Source organism: Bombina bombina, chromosome 1 (assembly GCF_027579735.1).
Source record: "Bombina bombina isolate aBomBom1 chromosome 1, aBomBom1.pri, whole genome shotgun sequence".
NCBI lineage: Eukaryota > Metazoa > Chordata > Amphibia > Anura > Bombinatoridae > Bombina > Bombina bombina.
This window is the reverse complement of record NC_069499.1, coordinates 1,409,047,258-1,409,069,560: the sequence shown is the minus strand read 5'-3', so window position 1 is coordinate 1,409,069,560 and position 22,303 is coordinate 1,409,047,258. Positions and strand designations below refer to the sequence as shown.

General features: G+C 44.0%; 1 protein-coding gene across 1 annotated transcript in view; it reads right to left on the bottom strand.

The window, feature by feature from the left end:
• Window positions 1-20,161, bottom strand: part of HAPLN2 (hyaluronan and proteoglycan link protein 2) — a 46,921-nt gene extending 26,760 nt beyond the window's left edge. Inside the window, exon 1 of the mRNA XM_053695790.1 lies at window positions 20,028-20,161. The gene's annotated coding sequence lies outside the window, so the exon portion shown is untranslated. The remainder of the gene's footprint in view (window positions 1-20,027) is intronic.
• Between the last annotated feature and the right edge of the window lie 2,142 nt (window positions 20,162-22,303).

The following is a 22,303-nucleotide window of genomic DNA, read 5'->3' as shown; positions in this document are numbered from 1 at the left end:
TTATGCACCCACATTTATTACTGCTTTTTTACATGTCCAGTGTTCTAAGGGGAGTAAGAAGCCAGGTATAGGTGGGAGCGTGTTTTTAAAAGCTATTAAACAATTATAGGTATAGGCAGCTGAAGATGGTCTCCTCACCAGTAACTCATACCCACCGTAATATTATGGTCTAGAACCAACCCTAGTAGCTTCTGAGAGATCTGTTCAATCTGAGGGATATTAGCAGAATTTATATAGGTTAAAGTTTCATTAAAAACTCCATAGCCCGTATCCTGAGCAGGGGTGTTTATAGATGATAGAGAGAGAGAGATAGGTAGAGATAGATAGACAGACAGACAGATAGATAGGTAGATAGGTAGACAGATAGATAGATAGATAGATAGATAGATAGATAGATAGATAGATAGATAGATATAAAGGCTGAATCCCTAAAGTGTATTTTAAATACAGTTAGAAACAGTTTTGCAGTATGGAAAAGTAAATATGCTCAGTGGACTGTGTCCATAAGAAATGTTATCACAAAACCTCTAACAAATTTTCAATATATTGTTTCTTTAAAAGCAAGCATAATCATACCTGACCAGTGCACTATGTTTTTTTTAGGAATTTCCATGTTTTTTTGCCTGCTATTCTGCTTTCTAATTACCCCAAGTGTCTGTTCTAAATTTTGTTAGCTTGTGAAACTGTTATATTGAGTCAAATCTAATAAGACTACAATTCCCAGCATATTTAGTGCTGATAATAGTAAGCATCTTTAGTGGGCAGTTACATGATGTCACTGTATTTGTTATCAAAATATAATAAGAATTAATAAGAATATATATGTGGGTAAGTAATATATGTGCACAGGCAAAATTTTGTTTTGGACAAATTATTTGTCATGAAAAAATTATTTATTTTTCAGTTTGTCCAACATTCATTAAGGGGGTCATTCAGAATTTTTTAACAAAAATTATGATAGTGTAGTGAACCCTAGTGGGAATGAAACATATTAAGGGCTGTGGCCTGGCAAGGATAGGAATGTAAAGAAAAGATGGAGCTGCAACAATGTTGCAGCTTAAGGGGAGTGACTCACCTAGGGGTTTAAGAACCGGTGTTCTGGATGGTTCTGCCTCTTTCCTCCGGTTTTCTGCAAGCAGTTGGAGTTGTCTGAATTGCTGTCAGCATGAATCGTGCCAGGCAAGTATCTGTTCCCCCTAAGAGGTTCAGGGATGGGTCCCCAGGTGGTAGTAGGGCTCCTGCAAAGGAGAAAAGAGTGCTTAGTGAAGAGGGACCCTTTACTACGCAGGAGGGCATGATTCCATGCAGTCAGGGTTCTAGAGCCCCATCTCCGGTCCCCCCAGGCTCTCCTTCATTATATGAGGTTGCAGAGTCAAGCATGGGAGAGACTGAGGTGGGGGAGGTAGTTGAGGGCCAGGAGGATGAGGAGTTTGAGGAGGCCTCAGGCCCTGGGCCTAGTGGCTCAGGGCCGGAGGCCTATCCTGTGGAGGTATCACCTATGCCGAGCAGTGGCTCGGTGCAAGGTTTGCAGGCCTTGCCGGCTGAGGCAGCTGCAGGAGTGATGTCCCTCCTGCAGGCCTTGGTGGCGGCAGTTACGCCCGCTGGTCCGGCAGGCCTTGGGCCTGTTTCTGGGCCTGGGATCTGAGCAGGCCTCGGGCCTAGTTTTGGGCCTATCGGGCCTGGGATTGGGCCCTCTTTTGGGTCTGGAGGTAGCGGGGAGTACAGAGGGCATGGCCCTTAGTCCGGGCTTTGTTCTGGGCATCTGTGGCCTGGTTCCGGGCCTGGAGCGGTGTCAGGATGGCAGGCGGGTGCTAGTGTGGGATCCGGTACAGGGCAGGGTCGGTCTAGTGCTGGTTCTCACCTGGCCCCGGCGTGGGAGCGTGGCGGCAGTTCAGCTGGGCCACTAGGCCTGGCCGGGCGGCCGGAGCCGGGTAGGCCTGTAGCCAGTGGCAGCCCATACGAGGTGGCTTCGGGTGCAGGCCTTCCCGGTGACGTTGCGCACGAGTGACGCGTCCCGTGGCCCTTCCCCTTCCGGTGATGCACTTCCAGTGCGGCATCCGGAACTGGAAACATCCCTGCGAGGCCGTGGCAGTGAGCCTGATCGCAGGGGGAGGCAGCAAGCGGGCAGGAGCATGTCCTCGCGCGGTACCCGAGCAGGTAGGTTGGGAGTACCGGGGTCGAGGACCAGTCCTGCTGGAGGTGCTGGGGGCAGTGTGTTTGGTCCGGCTAGTGGTGGTGGTGCTAGGCCGGGGATGTGGCAGCAGGGACATTGTGAGCATGATGGCAATGTTGTTAGACCAGTGTCTGGGGGTGGCATGCAGGAGATGGCTTTCCAGAATAGGAGAGGACAAGGTGTACAGGGCCCTAGTGCGGCTCAGCAGGTGTCTGTGGGTTCCAGCGGGGGTATGAATGAATGGCTCCCAGGGCAGCTGGGGGGTCCACAAGGGCAGGTAATGCAGCCAGCAGGGCAGCAGGTTATCCCACCGGCTCTGATGCAGCTACTGCAGCCTCTGTTGAATGCTTGGGGTACGCTTGGAGGGCAGACGGCGGGAGGGGGTACGCATGTGGCTGGGGGTGTGAATGCAGGCGGGACAATGCTCCGAGGCCCTGGAACTCACGACGTTTCTGCTGTTTTTTACAGGTTCCAGCAGCAGGTTGCCGTGTGGAGGACTCCAGAACAGCCAGGTCACTATCGCTGGCCCAGGCGAATAGAGAAGCAGCCGGGATGTCTGAGTACCCTCTACATCGACTGGCGGATCATCCCCGTCAGGCGGAGCAGCTGGGACTTCTGGAACCGGTGAGCTAACCGCACTGGGGGGAGGTGGTTCAGATTCATCTTCAGATTCAGGCTCAGATAGTGATCAGTCTTTAGAGCTGGAGGGCAAAGACAAGCGCAGAATGTTCAGGCTGCTGAACAAGTTAGTGTCTAATCAGGGTGCGCAGGCGGCGAGACAGACGGGGGCACTTAGGCAGGTGGAGCAGGCAGACCTCCTTAGTCTTTTAGCGGAGCAGGCAAGTCCCCCCCAAGGGGCGCAAGGCAGCGCTGCTCGGGGATACTTCTCTGTGTCAGGTGCATTGTCTTTATGGGCACCTGAAATCTAAGACTGTGCAGCGAATACAGGCAGGCAAGTTTGTTAATGTGTTCGAACTGTTGGTTGAGGCACAGAGGCAGAAAGAGCGGAGTAAAGATGGCACAGACCCAAAGAAGTTTAAGCGCCCAGATACGTACTTGGAATGGCATAGCTGTTTCAGAGTTCTGGGTGCTTGCTACTTGGAGAAGCACCCTGATCAGATGCAGGCAGTCATCAAATACATGGATACGATTGACTGGATCTGTCAGAGGTACAAAGAGAGGGCGTGGCACAATTACGATGATGAGTATCGCAGAAAGATGGTAGGGAACCCCTTTTTGAATTTCGGAATGACCAACATGCACCTGTGGGCTAGGCTGGGGGTGGAGCGGTCTATCTCCCCCCTGGGCTCATCTGCAGGGGGGCAGAGGTCCTTTGCCAAAGTCCGGCATAGGGGACGTGAGTATTGGAAGTTCCAGGACCAGCAGTGTGATAGGGGCACGACGTGCTCCTTTCGTCACGTCTGCAAGTTCTGCAGTGGGGGTCACCCAGGTTGTGAGTGCAAGAAGTGGGACCTCGGGGCTGACAGAGGGCAGGCTAAAGGAGGAGCTGGGGCGAAGTGCGCCCACCCCGCTGAGGGTGAACGTTCTTGAGCTTTGGTTACAGTTATACCCGGACCGCCAGGCAGCAGGGGTGCTGCTGGCAGGGTTTCGTATTCCCATCACAGCTTACGTGAGGGGGTCAGCAACCCACCACAATCTGAAGTTGGTTAATGAGTATCCCGAGGTGGCGCGGGAGAAACTTATGAAAGAAGTGCGTCTCTGTAGAATGTTGGGCCCCTTTGCAGAGTTGGCAATAGTAGATCTGGTCGTGTCCCCCTTGGGGGTGGTGCCCAAGAAAGAGCCGGGCAAGTTTCGGCTGATTCAGCACCTGTCCTACCCAGCGGGTGCGTCGGTCAACGACGCCATTGATCCCGAACTGGCTTTGGTGCACTACCAGTCCTTTGACCAGGCACTTGAGGTGATGTTGCGGGCTGGGAGGAGCTCTGAATTGGCAAAAGTTGACATCGAGTCGGCATTTCGGTTGCTGCCATTGCACCCCATGTCCTTTAGGTTAATGGGGTGCAAGTTGCAGGGGGAGTATTTTGTGGACAGATGTTTGCATATGGGGTGTTCCCTGTCATGCGCGTTATTCGAGATATTCAGTTCCTTCCTGCACTGGGCAGTGGTCACGGTGTCAGAGGATAATGCAGTAGCGCATTATCTGGACGATTTCCTCTTGGTGGGCTCACCAGGCTCTGGAAGTTGCGCCAGACTGATGGGTGCCATGCGTTTCATGATGGCCAAGTTTGGGGTTCCGCTAGCTGAGGATAAGATGCAGGGGCTGTGTACACGCCTGATGTACCTCGGCATACGGAGGCCGCATTGTGTCGCCTGCCGAGTGGAAGCGGTTAGGATGGCCGCTGCAGGAGAATGGTTGCAGAAGAAAGAGCTGCAGTCGTTATTGGGAATGTTGAATTGTGCCTGTAGGGTTATACCCATGGGTAGGGTATTCAACAGACGAATAGAAGGGTGTCTGGGACCGGCAAGGGCAGGTAGGGTGCGGATCTCCAGGGATATTGTGGAGGATCTGCAGGTATGGGATAAGTTTCTGACAGACTTCAATGGGGTTCGACTGTGGCCTCGGCAGTGGGTCACCAGTCAGGAGTTGCAGCTCTTTACTGACGCTGCTGGGGCGTTCGGCTTCGGTGCCTTCTTTGATGGAGAGTGGTTGGCGGGGCCTTGGCCATTGGAGTGGTGTGAGCAAGGGCTTACGAGAAATCTGACTCTGCTCGAGCTATTCCCTATCATGGTGGCGGTAGAATTATTAGACGAACGCTTCAAAGACAGGGTAGTCACATTCTGGTCTGATAACCTGAGCGTGGTGCATGCCGTTAATAACCTGTTGGCCACCTCTCCAGTGGTAGTGCGGTATCTGTGTTTCATGGTAATACGTTGCCTCCGCAGTAATATTCAATTCTCAGCGCGTCACGTGCCGGGGGTGGATAATGTGGTGGCTGATGCTTTATCGCGCTTCCAGTGGGATCAGTTTAGGACAGAAGCTGCGGCAGTGGGATTGACTTGTCCTCCTTCTCTCTGGCAGCTGCCGGATCTGGGGGAGCCATTCAGTCGTTAGTGTGCACAGCTCTGGCTCCGGCGACTTGGGCGGCCTACGTGTCCTACTGGAGAGCTTGGGATGAATTCTGCGGGAATCAACAGGTTTCTGTACGGGATGGGTCTCAGGTAATGTTGCTTGAATGGTTATCCGTGCTCAGAAGGCAAGGGATGCGCAATGGGGCTGTGCAGGCACGTTTAGCAGCCCTTACATATTTCTATAAGCTCGCGGGTGGTCCTAATCCAGCAGGGTCGTTTCTTGTGAAGCAGATAGTGCGAGGTTGGGGTCGCACAGAGATCAAGGTTCCAGATGTGAGGGAACCTATAACTAGCGAGAGACTGTAACGGCTTTTGCTTGGGCTGGAGGGGGTGTGTTCATCCCCCTATGAGGTTGCACTGTTTAGGGCAGCATTTGTGCTAGCATTTGCGGGCGTGTTGCGCGTGAGCGAACTGGTAGCACCGGCGGCTAGGGTATCAGGGAAAGGTGTTATGCTTCAGCACGTCAGAGTGTATGAGTAGGCAGTTCTACGTTTTGTCCCCCAGTCTAAGACGAACCAGGAGGGTAAGGGTGCTTGGATGACTTTGACTGGGAAAGGTGGCAGTGTAGCCTGCCCAGTCCGTGTGTTGTCCAAGTTCTTGGGGGTACGGCCCATAGGTGGGAATCAATTGTTGGTACACGAAGACGGTTCATTGCTGTCGGTCTACCAGTTCAAGAAGGTGTTAAAAACAGTGGCAGGCAGCGTTGGCATCAATCCCAATAGCATAGGGACGCATTCCTTTAGGATCTGCAGCAGGCATTAGGGGGCTAGGCCGGTGGCGCTCGAACAGATATAGGTTGTACATTAGGCCATTGCAGAAATAGATGTTAGGATTGTTTGCATTTATGGTTAGCAAGTTAATGTTGCTGTTTCAGGTTCTGCTGCTGCTGTTTGAGTTAGCAAGTTTACTGTTGTTGTTTCAGGTTCTGCTGCTGCTGTTCGAGTTTGGATTGTGGGGCATTCTTATGTCCACTGGGCGGCCATTTGGGCTGCCGCTTCAGCTGGGGGGAAGCAATTGGTTTCCCTATGGCTAGGGCGTCTGTTAGATGGCTGTGTAGGAGAGGTATGTGCAGGCGCGAGCTCCCGACGCTTTTGCAGGATGTGCATCGACGCTGGGGTAGACCCCAGATAATTGTGCTGCACCTGGGGGGGAATGATGTGGGTGAGACTCCGGTGTTGGATCTCATTAAGATCATTCAGGCAGACATTGCGTGGCTGCGTACTTGGGCCCCGGGGGTACGTGTAGGGTGGTCCAATATGGTGGCCAGGCTGCATTGGAGGCATCTAGGTTCGTCGGGTGCCTGTTACAGGATCAGGAAAAAAGTTAATAGAGAAGTGGGGAAGACTGTTTGTGGGTCGCAAGGGTTTGTGGTTCAGCACCCTAATTTGTCGGCCGACCAGAAGGCGTTGTATCGCCCTGATGGTATGCATCTCTCTGATGTGGGTTTGGACCTATTTTTAGGTAATTTGAGAGAGGCATTGGACACACATCTTTAAGTTGACTGGAGAGTGGCGGCAAGAGTCTCTTGTGGATAGGGTGGCGCATGGCGTTAATAACCTGTCGGCCGCCTCTCCAGTGGTAGTGCGGTATCTGTGTTTCATGGTAATACGTTGCCTCCGCAGCAATATTCAATTCTCGGCGCGTCACGTGCCGGGGTGGATAATGTGGCGGCTGATGCTTTATAGCGCTTCCAGTGGGATCAGTTTAGGAAGTTAGTGCCAGAAGCTGCGGCAATGGGATTGACTTGTCCTCCTTCTCTCTGGCAGCTGGCGGATCTGGGGGAGCCATTCAGTTGTTAGTGGGCACAGCTCTAGCTCCGGCGACTTGGGCGGCCTACGTGTCCTACTGGAGAGCTTGGGATGAATTCTGCGGGAATCGACAGGTTTCTGTACGGAATGGGTCTCAGGTAATGTTGCTTGAATGGTTATCCGTGCTCAGAAGGCAAGGGATGCGCAAAGGGGCTGTGCAGGCACGTTTAGCAACCCTTACATACTTCTATAAGCTCGCGGGTGGTCCTAATCCAGCAGGGTCATTTCTTGTGAAGCAGATAGTGCGAGGTTGGGGTCGCACAGAGATCAAGGTTCCAGATGTGAGGGAACCTATAACTAGCGAGAGACTGGAGCGGCTTTTGCTTGGGCTGGAGGGGGTGTGTTCATCCCCCTATGAGGTTGCACTGTTTAGGGCAGCATTTGTGCTAGCATTTGCGGGCGTGTTGCGCGTGAGCGAACTGGTAGCACCGGTGGCTAGGGTATCAGGGAAAGGTGTTCTGCTTCAGCACGTCAGAGTGTATGAGTCGGCAGTTCTACTTTTTGTCCCCCGGTCTAAGACGAACCAGGAGGGTAAGGGTGCTTGGATGACTTTGACTGGGAAAGGTGGCAGTGTAGCCTGCCCAGTCCGTGTGTTGTCCAAGTTCTTGGGGGTACGGCCCATAGGTGGGAATCAATTGTTGGTACACGAAGACGGTTCATCGCTGTCGGTCTACCAGTTCAAGAAGGTGTTAAAAACAGTGGCAGGCAGCGTTGGCATCAATCCCAATAGCATAGGGACGCATTCCTTTAGGATCGGCAGCAGGCATTAGGCGGCTAGGCCGGTGGCGCTCGAACAGATATAGGTTGTACGTTAGGCCATTGCAGCAATAGATGTTAGGATTGTTTGCATTTATGGTTAGCAAGTTAATGTTGCTGTTTCAGGTTCTGCTGCTGCTGTTCGAGTTAGCAAGTTTACTGTTGTTGTTTCAGGTTCTGCTGCTGCTGTTCGAGTTTGGATTGTGGGGCATTCTTATGTCCACTGGGCGGCCATTCGGGCTGCTGCTTCAGCTGGGGGGGAAGCAATTGGTTTCCCTACGGCTAGGGCGTCTGTTAGACGGCTGGGTAGGAGAGGTATGTGCAGGAGCGAGCTCCCGCTGCTCTTGCAGGATGTGCATCGACGCTGGGGTAGACCCCAGATAATTGTGCTGCACCTGGGGGGGAATGATGTGGGTGAGACTCCGGTGTTGGATCTCATTAAGATCATTCAGGCAGACATTGCGTGGCTGCGTACTTGGGCCCCGGGGGTACATGTAGGGTGGTCCAATATGGTGGCCAGGCTGCATTGGAGGCATCTAGGTTCATCGGGTGCCAGTTACAGGATCAGGAAAAAAGTTAATAGAGAAGTGGGGAAGACTGTTTGTGGGTCGCAAGGGTTTGTGGTTCGGCACCCTAATTTGTCGGTCGACCAGAAGGCGTTGTATCGCCCTGATGGTATGCAATTCTCTGATGTGGGTTTGGACCTATTTTTAGGTAATTTGAGAGAGGCATTGGACACACAACTTTAAGTTGACTGGAGAGTGGCGGCAAGAGTCTCTTGTGGATAGGGTGGCGAGAGGTAGTGGCCTAAATTTGAAGCCTTGGGGTGGAGTGATTGGTCAGGCTGGAGGAAAGGCAACGTCACTAGGTCCGGGTCTAGGGTGCCTTTTCCTTGCAGGTAGGCAGACCGAAAAAAATCATCCTAACCCCCTTGACTAACACCTGTTGGGGCGGAGTCATGCGGGGGACTCTGTCATATCCCAAATTGAAATTGGGCCGCTACCTCCCAAAGTAGGAGCTATGGATAGGGACTCATGCACGCCGGCATATTTGCATATGCTGTTGATTACTAAGTAACCTGCTAGTGCGATCATGCACACTAGCTGTTTGAATAAATGCAACCTAAGGGTCTTCCTCCCAACTTTGTGTTGTGTTTTTATTTAAGGGAATAAGAGGGGGTAATAAAGTTTGGTTAGGTGGGTGTCACTTTACTGGTATCCTGAAGTATGCCATTCAGTCCTTAAGTTTGTCTGCTAATTCATATGGAAAACATCTTCATGACAGCGGAGGAGCAGCTGGAGAGCAGCTTAAACATAAAGTTAAAGTCAGAGGCGTAACTAGAAACCACAGGGCCCAGGTTCAAGAATCTAAGAAGGGCCCCCCTACCCCTAAAAAAAAAAGGTGAATTTGATAAAAAAAAAAAAATTAACACAGAAAAAAAAGTGAATCAGATTACATGTCTGCAGCAGTAATGCCCACAGTCTGTGAGATGGTCTGACCCCCTATTACTGTATATAGTGACACTGTTTAACCCACCAGTACTGTATATAGTGAGTTAGTGACACAGTCTGTAATCTGCGGGTGAGATGGCTGGCCTGATCCTACCTGCCCCAGTACTTTATAAAGTGACATGGTCCAGCCCCCTGTACTGTATATAGTGGTACTGTATAGTGACACTGTTTACCCCCTGCCCCCCATGCTGTAGTAACAAGGTCTGTAATTTGCTGGTTCCACAAACATACACACACACACATACATGCATACATGCATAAATACACACCCAGTCACATACACACATACACACACACACACACATAAACACCAATGGGTAAAACAGAAACACTAACCCCTGTAGTCAGAGACACTAGTGAAGCATCATGTCACCCTCACATGGTATCAGTGCAGGCGGTGGCAGGTCAAAGTTTTTTATTGAGAAAAACATTTTTTTTTTAAGTATCTAGTGCCACTGTCACATGCCAGCAGCAGCACAAAAAATAATTTCCCCGGAGGGGGCGGAGCTAGCCAGCCAAGGAAATGGCCGCGGCTTGAAACGGCTCCTGTGCCCTATCTGGCTGAGAAGTGTAAATCTGCCATAATCGGAAATATAATTTAGCCCAGAGTTGTTATATAGCCCAAGAGAAGAGAGGGCTGTCAGATGTGAGACGGGGGCGCGCTCGGTAACCCATTTACAACAGCAGTTGATGTGCGTGATTTGCTGGGCCTACATGCACCGGAACCTCATGCAAAGTACTGACGCGACTTACATCCACAGCGGCAGTTGAAGATAAGGTAATTTGAGTATATGGGACATCACCTAGAATAAGAGCTGTCAGCTAGCAAACATAACACGGGTCAGAGCGCAAAGACCGCAATTGTTATGAGACACCTACAAGTTTAATACACTGCGCAGCAATGGGCCACTATTGAGAGAGAGTACATCTTAGATACACGTGGATGTGTGAGACATGGATGATCAAGATCAGTAACGGAGAAACTTGTTTATGCAGACCTGCAATATCTGAGAAATGTCTATATGTCAGAGAGGCATTATAGGAAGCAACACTTAAGGGAAAATGCTATGCTCAAGACCAGTATGACCGAGTTCAAAGGGCTTTATCCATCCCCATAATATGCTTATGAATGAAGGGAACATCTGTCTGTGACTACACATATATGCATGCAAACTGCAGGCGGCAATCCTTACAGCACAAGGGGTAAAGTTTCCAACTTGTTTTATATTCCATTGAAGATAAGGCCTACTTCACAGCCTGACGTTTAAAAGGGAACTTACACATATCTATCATTTGTTTACTGTGCAAAGCAGCAATACCCAGGTACTAGGCCCAATCCACAAGAAATACACGGCGGGCAGTGATATATATTGCAGCTCCTAAGCCATAATGAGTAACATAGCTCTGTGAACGCCTGATCAGAATACCTTTGCTGGGCACAAACCTTACTGTACAACCCATTAATGTGCTGAGTCCTGACTTGATTTTAACCTGTGCAAAGGGTATCTTTAAAAACACAGACTGGGACATTGAACAAGGCAAGCATGTCTCCTAAAAAAATCAATAAAAAAGGGTCTGTACCGAAACAAAGCAGTCAGACTACTCCCTCAGTTAACAACTTTTTCAAATCGGTAGAGGTCAAATCTACAAGCTTAAACCCCAATGAAGATCAAGACTCTGCTGCAGCATATTCATCTTCAGAATCGGACTCTGAAACTATGAAAGACACCATCACAGTGCCTAAAGCTTTATTTGCATCACTTCCCTCAAAAAAAGATTTCTCGGCCTTAGCCCTGCAAGTTAAACAATGCATTAAAGAGGAAATCAACGACCTAAAGAAAGAAATGTCTGAAATAGGGCATAGAGTGGAAGCAGTGGAAACTACACTGGATACTCATAATACGGCAATATCCACATACCACTATCCACAAACAAAATGAAGTCATACTGGGCCTGGAAGAAAAAATTGATGATGCCGAAAATAGAAGCAGAAGGAATATCAGAATCAGAGGTGTCCCTGAATCCATACCGTCACCGGGCCTGGAGCAATATCTACAAGATCTCTTTAACTTTTTGAAACAAACAGAGTCCCCAGTAAAGATTGAGATAGACAGAGCCCATAGGGCACTCCGCCCTAAACCATTAGACACACAACCACCTAGAGACATAATTGTACGATTAACAAACTACCAGGTTAAAGAAGAGCTTATGAAGCTGGCTCGTGAAAAACAACCTATCAAGTACGAAAATGCTGATCTTCAATTCTACACAGACCTGTCGCAGAGGACCCTTTTCAAGAGAAAAGAACTTAAACCTTTTACTATGCTTCTCAGAAAACAAAATATCCCTTACAGGTGGGGGTTTCCCTTCCAGTTAATTATTCCCTGGCAAGGAAAGAGATTCATATGCACTACACCAGGAGACATCAAACAGATCTGCAAGGCCCTAGATATCATACCTCCCGTGATTGAGGAGGGAGAAGATGCACAAAACCAACACAAACCGGGTCTTAGTACTAACCCGCTACCTCAGAGGCGGGAATGGCAGCAGGTACAACAGAGAAGAACACGCAGGCTGAATGCAGGCAATCAAAACAACCTGCAGGAGAATGGAGGCCCCTGAGCCGGATAAGCTGTATCCTTTTAAATATGTTTGATGGCACAATAATATTACCATACTATCTTGCATGTTTTTCTTTCCTAGGAAATTACTGTGAAAGACTTCCTTGTGATAAAGGACAATTTTTGCATAGGCAGTCCTGGTAATGCTAAAAATAGGAGTTTGAAAGACTAGAGACTTTTACTTGCTAGCAATATGTTATTCTAATAGCTATGTTTCACAGGTCCTATGTTAATCCTTTATCTTCTTTTCAGAGGCCGTCAGGCTGGTTCAAATCAGTTTAGTATTTTAATTCAGAATTGTTTACTGTATTGCTATTGTTTTCTCCTCTCCCTGTTACAATGGGACAACTGTACTACTTTTACTCTCAGCCAGTTGGGAGATATACTCTCCTATAGTTAGGATAATGTATTATACCCTTTCAGTTAAGAGAGGGGTAAAATGTTTTGTTACTTACTTTTTTATAATTTTTTCTCTTTTTTTTAAGGTTACTACTATGTTACATATGTATAAACAGCTGTGCTCGGAGTGCTTCAGAGGGAGGTATGTGAGGGCATCATCCAAGCACTGGGTCATATAGTACAAAAATAGGTACAATGAATAGAAACACCTCACAGGCTTTTACAATTATATCTCAAAATACAAAAGGGCTAAATTGTCCGAATAAGCGTAGGATGGCACTGTTGGATCTCCATAAGAAAGGGGGCCAGATCCTTATGCTACAGGAGACACACTTTAAAACCAAAAACATACCCAAGTTCTTTTCATCTAACTATCCACAGCACTTTCACAGTTCGCACCCAGCCAAGAAAATTAATGGTGTCAGTATACTAATCCACAAGTCACTTGCCTTTAGTAAAATACATGTAGAACAGGACAAAGAGGGCAGGTACCTATGTGTTACAGGCCTTCTTTTTGGCAAACCCATCACGTTGGTGAACCTATATGCACCCAATAGACGTCAGAGCAAATTTATTAATGCAACTACTAACTCAATATTAGCTCAGACCAAAGGTTCCTTGATCATAGCAGGCGACCTTAATGTCCCTTTAGACCCCCAGATTGATTGCTCCAACCCCAAAACCAGACAAAAAATCCCAAACATGCAAAACATCTGTAAAAATCTTAAATTGCTTGGGGTACACGACACATGGAGATATTCCAATCCCCAAAAAAAAGACTTCAAATTTTTCTCGATCCCCAATAGTTGCTATTCTAGATTAGATTACATTTTTGTGGATCACTTGACTCTTTCATACCTGAAAACAGCTGAAATCAGACACACCACCTGGTCAGATCACTCGCTGGCATCATGTGAGATAGCGTGGCCCTCAGCCCCGCTGAGACAATACCAATGGAGACTAGATGAATCACTCCTCAAGGGGAAACAGCAAGTAAAGAGACTAGCCAAACATATTAAATCATATTTCACAACTAACAACACCCCAGATGTACATTTTACAACAATATGGGAGGCACACAAAAGTACAATCAGAGGCGAACTCATTAAACTTAAAGCATATATAACAAGAAAGAGGAGAGAAGAATATACCACCTTAGCTAAAGAAATTGCTGATTTAGATTATCTACACAAGCAATCCCCTGACAATAATCTTGTTTTAGATAACCTCAATTCAAAGCGTGCACAACTAAACAACTTATTCCAGATAGATGCTCAAAGACAACTATTGTCCTTCCAACAGACATTCTATAGGGAGGGCAACAAAGCAGGGAAATGGCTAGCAAGAGCTTTAAAACACAGACAACAAAAAACATACATTCACTCAATTAAAAATGAGTCAGGGAAACGTCTAGAAGACACCCATAAAATAGCTGAAGTATTTAAATCTTTTTATCATAAACTTTATAACCTATTCCCGGATAGAGAAGACACAGCCCACAGCCGCACATGCTACCAATACCTTTCTAGTATACAAATACCACAACTAAGCAGCGAGCAAAGAGAGTCTTTGAACCAACCCTTTACCATTAAAGAAGTATTAGATGCTATACGTACCCTAAAATCTAACAAAGCGCCGGGACCAGATGGTTTCTCAGGCTTGTACTATAAAACCTTTTCAAAATATCTTGCCCCACATTTAACCTCCTTATTTAATCACATAGCGGAAGACTATAGACTCCCCGATACCATGTTACAAGCACATATCTCAGTATTGGAAAAACCGGGCAGGGTGCCTGATGTCCCCGCCAACTTTAGACCAATATCCCTACTTAATACAGACTTGAAACTATATGCAAAAATTTTGGCCTCCCGCATAAATAAATTTCTCCCAGAACTAATCCATCAGGACCAGGCAGGTTTCGTACCTAATAGAGAAGCGAAAGATAACACCGTGAAAGTACTTAATCTTATAGACCTTGTTTCCAAGACTAATACCCCAGCCCTCTTTTTATCCACTGATGCCAAAAAGGCATTTGACAGACTCGACTGGACTTATTTACAAGCGACTCTTAGTAGATTTAATTTCCCCGACCAGTTTATCCAAAAAATTATGGCCCTATATTCTAACCCAACAGCACAGGTGAGAGTGAATGGGACGCTCTCTGAGCCCTTTGAAATCAGAAACGGGTCGAGACAGGGTTGCCCTCTATCCCCATTGTTATTTATTTTATCACTTGAACCACTCGCAATTAGAATCAGAGAGAACCCGCACATTACAGGAATTACAGCAGGAACTAGACAGCATAAAATGGCAATTTACGCAGACGACCTCCTACTGACAATAACCGACCCACTTAGATCTATCACACATGCAATGACTGAGCTCTCCTCTTTCGGCAGGGTATCTAATTTTCTAGTTAACATGACAAAGTCGGAATTCTTACCGTTAGGGATCCCCCAACAGACGCTAGAGGACATCAGAGCACTCTGCCCATTAAAAGTACAAACCAACCGTCTTAAATATCTGGGAGTCTTCTTGACTCCAAACAGTCAATCAACACGCAAATACAACTATGGGGAACTAATTAATGAGTTTCAGTCCCTGACCTCCTCCTGGCTTCTAAAAAATATTACGTGGTTGGGTAGAATCCAAGCAGCTAAGATGGTACTACTACCTAAAGCATTATATATCTTACAGACCGTACCGGTCCAGCACATATCCAGGGAAGTAGATATCTTGCAAAAAATACTGAATGACTATATATGGAGACGCAGACCACCGCGTATTAATAAAAGCACGATTTATAAAGTTCCTGAGCAAGGAGGCCTGGGAGTCCCTCATCTTAACTCATATAAACTTGCGATCTCTCTTCAGCGTGTCCTGGAGTGGTGCAACCATGAGGGAGATAGATCTAAAGGTTGGGTACAAATAGAAACAAACATGGCAGACACAACTCACTTAGGAAACAAATGCTGGAATATCCAGGCACTAGGAATCCCTTCTATCTCGCAGTCTTCCACGTCTAATGAGACCTGGAGAGACTGGCTATATGTCCTCAAAACATATCCAAAAATCTCCTCAAAATATTCCCCACTTACAAGCTTGATACTTAATCCAGAGTTTCCCCCGGGACTTGCTCAAGAGAGGAGCACAGGTGCCACCCAAATCTCCCCAATACAGATACACACCTTATTAGAAAACAACAAGGTAAAATCCAAGCAACAAATAGACTCACTATCAATTCCCTTTTTCGCCTCCTGGTTTAATTACCATCAGGCGAGACATTTTCTACTCACACACAAACGTAAAGCAGATTTTATGCGACCTCTGACAAAATTTGAGCAAGCATGCTTGAGTGACCTAAAAGGTCCCAGATCGGTTTCTACACTATACAAACTGGTTTTGGAAAATAGATTCCCGAACCTGCCTTCATACACTGCAGGGTGGGATAGAGAGCTTGAAACGAATACACTCACTAAAGACTGGCAGTTAAGATTTGAGAATTTATCGCATTCAGCTCACTCGGCAAGAGCGAAAGAGACAAACATTAAAGTCTATATGCGATGGTACATGACCCCAGCCAAAATAAAGCACATTTTTAAAGGGAGCTCAGGCCACTGCTGGAGGGGTTGCGACCTACCAGGACATATGACACATATATGGTGGGATTGTGAACCTATTAGAAATTTTTGGTCAGCAATTTTCCAAGAAATTAATGCAGTTTTACACACGCAAATTAACCCGAGCATAGAATTAGCACTTCTCCATAATGATCCCCCCATAACATGCAAAATATGCAAACAACTGTTTCATATTATGCTAAACGCGGCAAAACAAATGATACCCAGACGCTGGAAAACAACCAAAATCCCTACTGTTAGTGAATGGGTGAAATTAGTTAACTCAGATATGATATTAGAAAGATTCCATTATCTCCAAATAGGAGGTTTGACCTTTTTTGAAGACATGCTACTCCTATGGGAGTCATATAAATATAAGCCCAAGTAGGATCGACATAAATGATCATGGTCACATATGCTATTTAATAGCTTCTCATAGAAGGATCACATTACTTCCCAACAAGCGCTAACTTAGATGTAATGTAGTTATATCTCTGACACCCGAGCACATGCAACTCCATCTTTAATATTGTAACCTACCATGTTGTTGTTTTTATTTTTGTTCTGTTTTCTTGTTTTTGTTCTTTTTTTCTGTTTTTTTTTCTTTTCATTTGCTACAAATGAAGTTTAGTATTGATACGTAGTGGTTTTGTTAAATTGAGGTTTCATCATATGCACTAAGATTTTTGTAATACTCTTCTGTAACAGTCCTGTATTCAAGAACATAAGCAAACAAAAAATAAGCGAACTAATGGAGTTATATTTCTTCGGTTTGCCAAAAACATTAGCCCGGATGAATAGACTAAAACTCACATGGACTGGCTACTTGAATATTGTTGCTTAGGAGGTTTACCTTATGCCTCTCTAGCCTAAGTACTGTACAATTGCAACTTGCTAATCTTTATTGTTGGAATAATGCCTTTGTTATATTTTATGCATATAACTTAATAAAAAATAAATATATATATATATAAAAAAAAAAAATAATAATTTCCCCAAAAAGTGATTTTTTTTTTCTTTATCTTTTTGCATAAATCCTGCCAGTGTGTGGTATTTTGATTTATATAATTTTTGGCAACAGCACATAGATAATCTACACACTTTTAATTATTTTTCTATCTGTCTGTCTGTCAGACACCACATTACATAAAACCTGCAATTAAATATGGTGCAAGAAATATTGAGTGGGTGGATGCTTTGTTTGTTTTGGAGTTTGACTTAAAGGGACAGTATACACTCATTTTCATATAACTGCATGTAATAGACACTACTATAAAGAATAAGATGCATAAATACAGAAATAAAAATCCAGTATAAAACTGTTTAAAAACTTACTTAGAAGCTCTCAGTTTAGCTCTGTTGAAAAGGTAGCCGGAAAGCCCACTGCAAGTGGGAAATAAGACACTCCCCCCTCCCCCTTCTTTTGCATATGAAAAAACCCTTTACACAAACAGGAGCAAGCTGGAGTAGGTAACTGACGGTATTCTCATAAAACTTTGGGGCTTGGTTAGGAGTCTTAAAATCAGAGCAATCTTATTTAAAAATAAGCAAAACTAAACATTTAGAGAAAAAAAACAACTTGATGGGCTATATAAATAGATCATCTACAAAACATTTATGCAAAGAAAACATTAGTGTATAATGTCCCTTTAAGAGAAGTGCTTCTAAGACACTCCATCCCTTTTGTTTTAAAGTTGTGAGAGAATAATTCATGTTACAATATGGCAACATCCCTAAACAAACATCAAAGCTGAGCCAGAAGTATCTTTAGGAACGTTTAGAAACTTGAAAGGCAAAACACACTGTGACATCCCTAGACACTCTATGGGATGCTTGACAAAAAGTAATGGAATAAATAAAGTTGTATATTCAATGCCAGGTATAGGTAAACCAATCATTAAAACATATGGTGATCATACCAAATACATTATAGAGAATTTTTTACTTTCTCAGTGCATTAACAAACAAACTTTTTACTTTAATTATTGGAAAATGATGTATTTTTGTTTAAGAGAATACTTAATATTTTGTCATTTGCATTTCATAAATGCCAAACTAAAAGCATTTTGTGGTTGTGGACATATACTACATAATACCAACACACTACACAGATACAGCTCTTACACACAAACTTAAATTAATTCCAGCATTTAAGTTCACAATCAAATGCTAAAATAATCATGGAAATCCAAATTAAACTCATTCACTCCAGAAAATGTAATAATATATACAATACAATGCTATACATATATATATATATATATATATATATATATATATATATATATATATATGTGTGTGTGTGTGTGTGTGTGTGTGTGTGTGTGTTTATACTCTGTGTATATATATATATATATATAAAAGTCCTGCAAGTAAAATTGTGTTTTGTTAAATCCAGAGAGTGCATCATTTTTCCAGGATTTTTGTTGTAATAGCTTTGCACCCTGGTTTTGGATATCAGTAAGTTTGGTGATAGTGCTTATCTTTGGAGACAACTAGATAGATAGATAGATAGATAGATAGATAGATAGTTCATATTTTGTCTGTCTGAGGACGAGCTTGTTAAGCTCGAAAACGTTCACAGAATAAAGGTGAATTATCATACAAGTCCTTTGGAGTGCGCTTTCTTCTGCAAATACTAGATAGATAGATAGATAGATAGATAGATAGATAGATAGATAGATGATAGATAGCTAGATGATAGATAGATGATATAGATAGATAGATAGATAGATAGATAGATGATAGATAGATAGATAGATAGATAGATGCATATGTTTTCCATGTAATATATATATATATATATATATTGTATATATATATATATATTTCATGTATACATGTGTGTGTAAAATATATATATATACTATTAACGTTCCTGTTGTGGATGTTTAATCTTAGATGGGCCATTGAAATTCTATAAAAAAATATATAAAGTTTATGCCATTATATGAAAAGCTTGGGGATAAAAAGGAGATATGATAGAACCTGTCAAATAAAGAAAATAAATTAAATAACATTTAGATGTCAAGAATTACTTAGCAAATGAACCTGAATTCATAAGCTGAGGAGTTAAAGATAAAAAAAGCTTACGTACGACTATACAGAGAAGATGATATGTAACAGTCTTCTAACAAGCTGTATAGTATAATTATTAAGAACCTCTTGGATATATCAAAAGTAACCTAGAGAATTAATTAGCATAAAGGGATGTGGAAATCAAAGTTCATGATTTAAAAAGAGCAAACCTTTTTTTTTTTTAAATAAAGTTTCCAATGTATCAGATTTATCTTTCTCCTAATATCCATTCTTGTAGTAGAAAACAACTGTACTGAGCACTATATGGCATTAATGTTTACAACAATGTTTGTAAGAATGTTCTAAATATAGAACTCAAGACTCATGCACTCTATCTCTGTACATTCTCATGGAAAGAAACTATGCTGCTATAAAGGATAATAGTTGAAAGAGTAATATGTAATACCTGGAAACTTTCTAATTGTGTGCTCTGTCTGAATATTGTCTTCCATGAACCTTTAAATTGTTGCATAAAAATATCATAGGAACGAATTTTGTAAACTAGTCATGAGTTTTCAAACACTAAAGAACGTTCAGACCCATCAAGTCTGTATATATAGTTGCTTTGGAAACATAAACTTAATTCATTCTTTGGATAACCTTATGCATATCCCAGTCATTCTTTAATTCACTTACCGTTTTTGTCTTTACCACCTCTATTGGATGTATATTCCATAAATCAAATTTTTTATAAAAAAGTGTTTATGCAAGTTCCTCTGAAACTTGCTACACTTCAGCTTAAGAACCTGACCCCTTTTATTTGTGTTATTCTATTATATCCTCAACTTTTTTAAATTCATAAATATACTTTAAGGTTTTTATCATATCACTTCCTCCTCTCTTTTAACTCAGCTATATAGAGAAAGCATCATACAGCTTTTGCTGATAAATTCAGTGTTTCTGTATAGCATTAGGTATAGAACACTTTTTTCAGAATGTATTATTGTACCATACATATCAGATCTCACCTTGCAAAAATGGTTCTTTACAATCTGTAGTCAATACTGGGATGTATTGGAGAGTCCAGGAGCGTGCTCTTCCATCATTGTCATGGTTCCAGTTGCAATGTTTAAAGGTGACACCTCTTATCTTAACCCCAAAGCCCATCCTTGCCCGGGTCAGTGACTAGCTATTTTTCAGCTTCCCATCTGATGCAGTCAGTTTTTGTGCCTGTCATTCACTTCCCTTCTGAACTCACAAAACAATTCGCTATTGTTTTACCCCACTGACTTCTTGTCAATGCCAGGACTGTGTTGTCTCGCTGATACAGAGTCTACGAAAATGTCAACATGTGGTTGGAGTTTTTAGACATTGTTGCAGCTCTTTTTCCAAATGTTTGTCCTACACAGTCAGACACAAAAAGACTGCATTACTGGCATCACCTTTGGCTCACCTTCCAAAATTATTTTTCCTTTTTAACCATAATGCACAAAGTCATTTAGTCAGCTTTGATTCTCATTGTCTTGAAAAGTACACTTAGTTAACCCCTTGTGTTGATCTATTCCTGTTTCCATAACATTGATCTACAGACAACAGCCATAACATAATATTGTAATAAAGTTTGAACCACAGTACAAAACATGGTCATCAACAGAGGGGCAACTGCACCCCTTTGTGTTTGTGTGAATGTTTTATCCCTTTAGAGATTAGACTTAGAGAAAAAAATATATAAAAAAAAGTGATGTGACATTTACATTTGCAGTGTTTACCCCTAATTGTCTAAAAAGTGCTCTATATGAGTTATTTTTTCTTTCTTTCATATGTTTCGTTAGAGTAAATTAAATTGATGTTTGGGGTAATTTCTGGAGAAAGATGCATGGAAATTTTCTGTCTTGCCCTTTTTAATTAGCGGTAAATAGATATATAGCTACACAAGCTTTTTATGGATGACTGTTAATATTATATGCAATAGAACACATAAGAGTAACAAAATGATAGGCTTTGGGTTGCATGTGGCAGAAAGATGCAGAAAAGAGGCATAGATTAAAACAGAAACACAATGTGACAGAGAGAGAGGCTCCTTGCTCAGAGCGTACATAAGGGTTAATTACCTAAGGAGCTGAGTGTAAGTGAGCGGATTGTTGTTACATTGTTGCAGTTTAGCGAAGTGGTGTTTTACCTTATAAGAAAAAGGTCCTTCAGCCTCATATCCTGTGGATTCCAGAAGCTTTCCTGACCCTCATTTTGACTTGGACAGCAATCGGATAGGACTTCCTTGTCAGGTTGTCTGATGCAGGAGGAGGGTAAGTCGACCTAGCTCTGTAAGTCCAAGGGTGGTAGTTTGACTCCCATGGGTGCAGCATGCTGTATGACTCAGTAATAGACCTTCTCAACAGAGGGTACTGGTGCAAACACTTACTGGTTTGGAGCTTGGTTTGGTCTTACACCCTAGCTTATGTAGTTGGTCTTGGCCCTGGCTGCAGGCAGAGAGGGTTCAGTGTTGGCCATTGTAGAAGAAGTGAAGTTGTCAGATGTAAGCCTGGGTGATCTTCAGGCGAAGAGCTATTAAAGGGACATTAAACAACTCAAGATATTTGTCATGAGATACAGGACATATGCAGGGCACAGCAATGATGGTACAACTCTATTTTATTACAGAGCATAGCAATACACATCCAGACAGGTTGATTGTCCTAAACTAACTGCGACACAGACACCGGACCTAAGCCCCGCCCACCAGCTAGTGACATCACATCCTGCTATCATCACATCTTCCCCTTTTTCAAAGGCAAAGCATACATTCGCATATATTAAATAACAAGGTACACCAACAGGGTATACAACAACATTTTGTTTTAGAACATTATAAGAACAGATAGATTAGAAAACATGAACAAATAAATTACATCCTGACTTGGACATCGGGGTAGACTACCCTAGTCCACAGTGACCATGGGATTATTCTGCCCATACTTCCGGTTTTCTAGCTAAAGTCAGTCCCTGTATCGGGCCGGAAGCCTCACCACTCTTCCGCTTGATGTAACTTTGCATGAACTGTCCTCTGATACAGAAGATGGTGAACAAGAGTCTGCTGGAGGCAAAGATATATCCCCGCTATGATCTTGCTGAGGGGAAGGCACCTCTCTTAGAACAGGAGATCCCACCGGCGGTGGGTACTGAGGTATCCGGTTCCAGACTCTCAGGTACAGGCTGAAGATGTCTTCGGTTACGGCGTGTAACCATCCCTCCCTCTGTAAGGACTGTGTAAGACCTTGGTTCTGGAGAGCGGCCCACTACCGTAGCA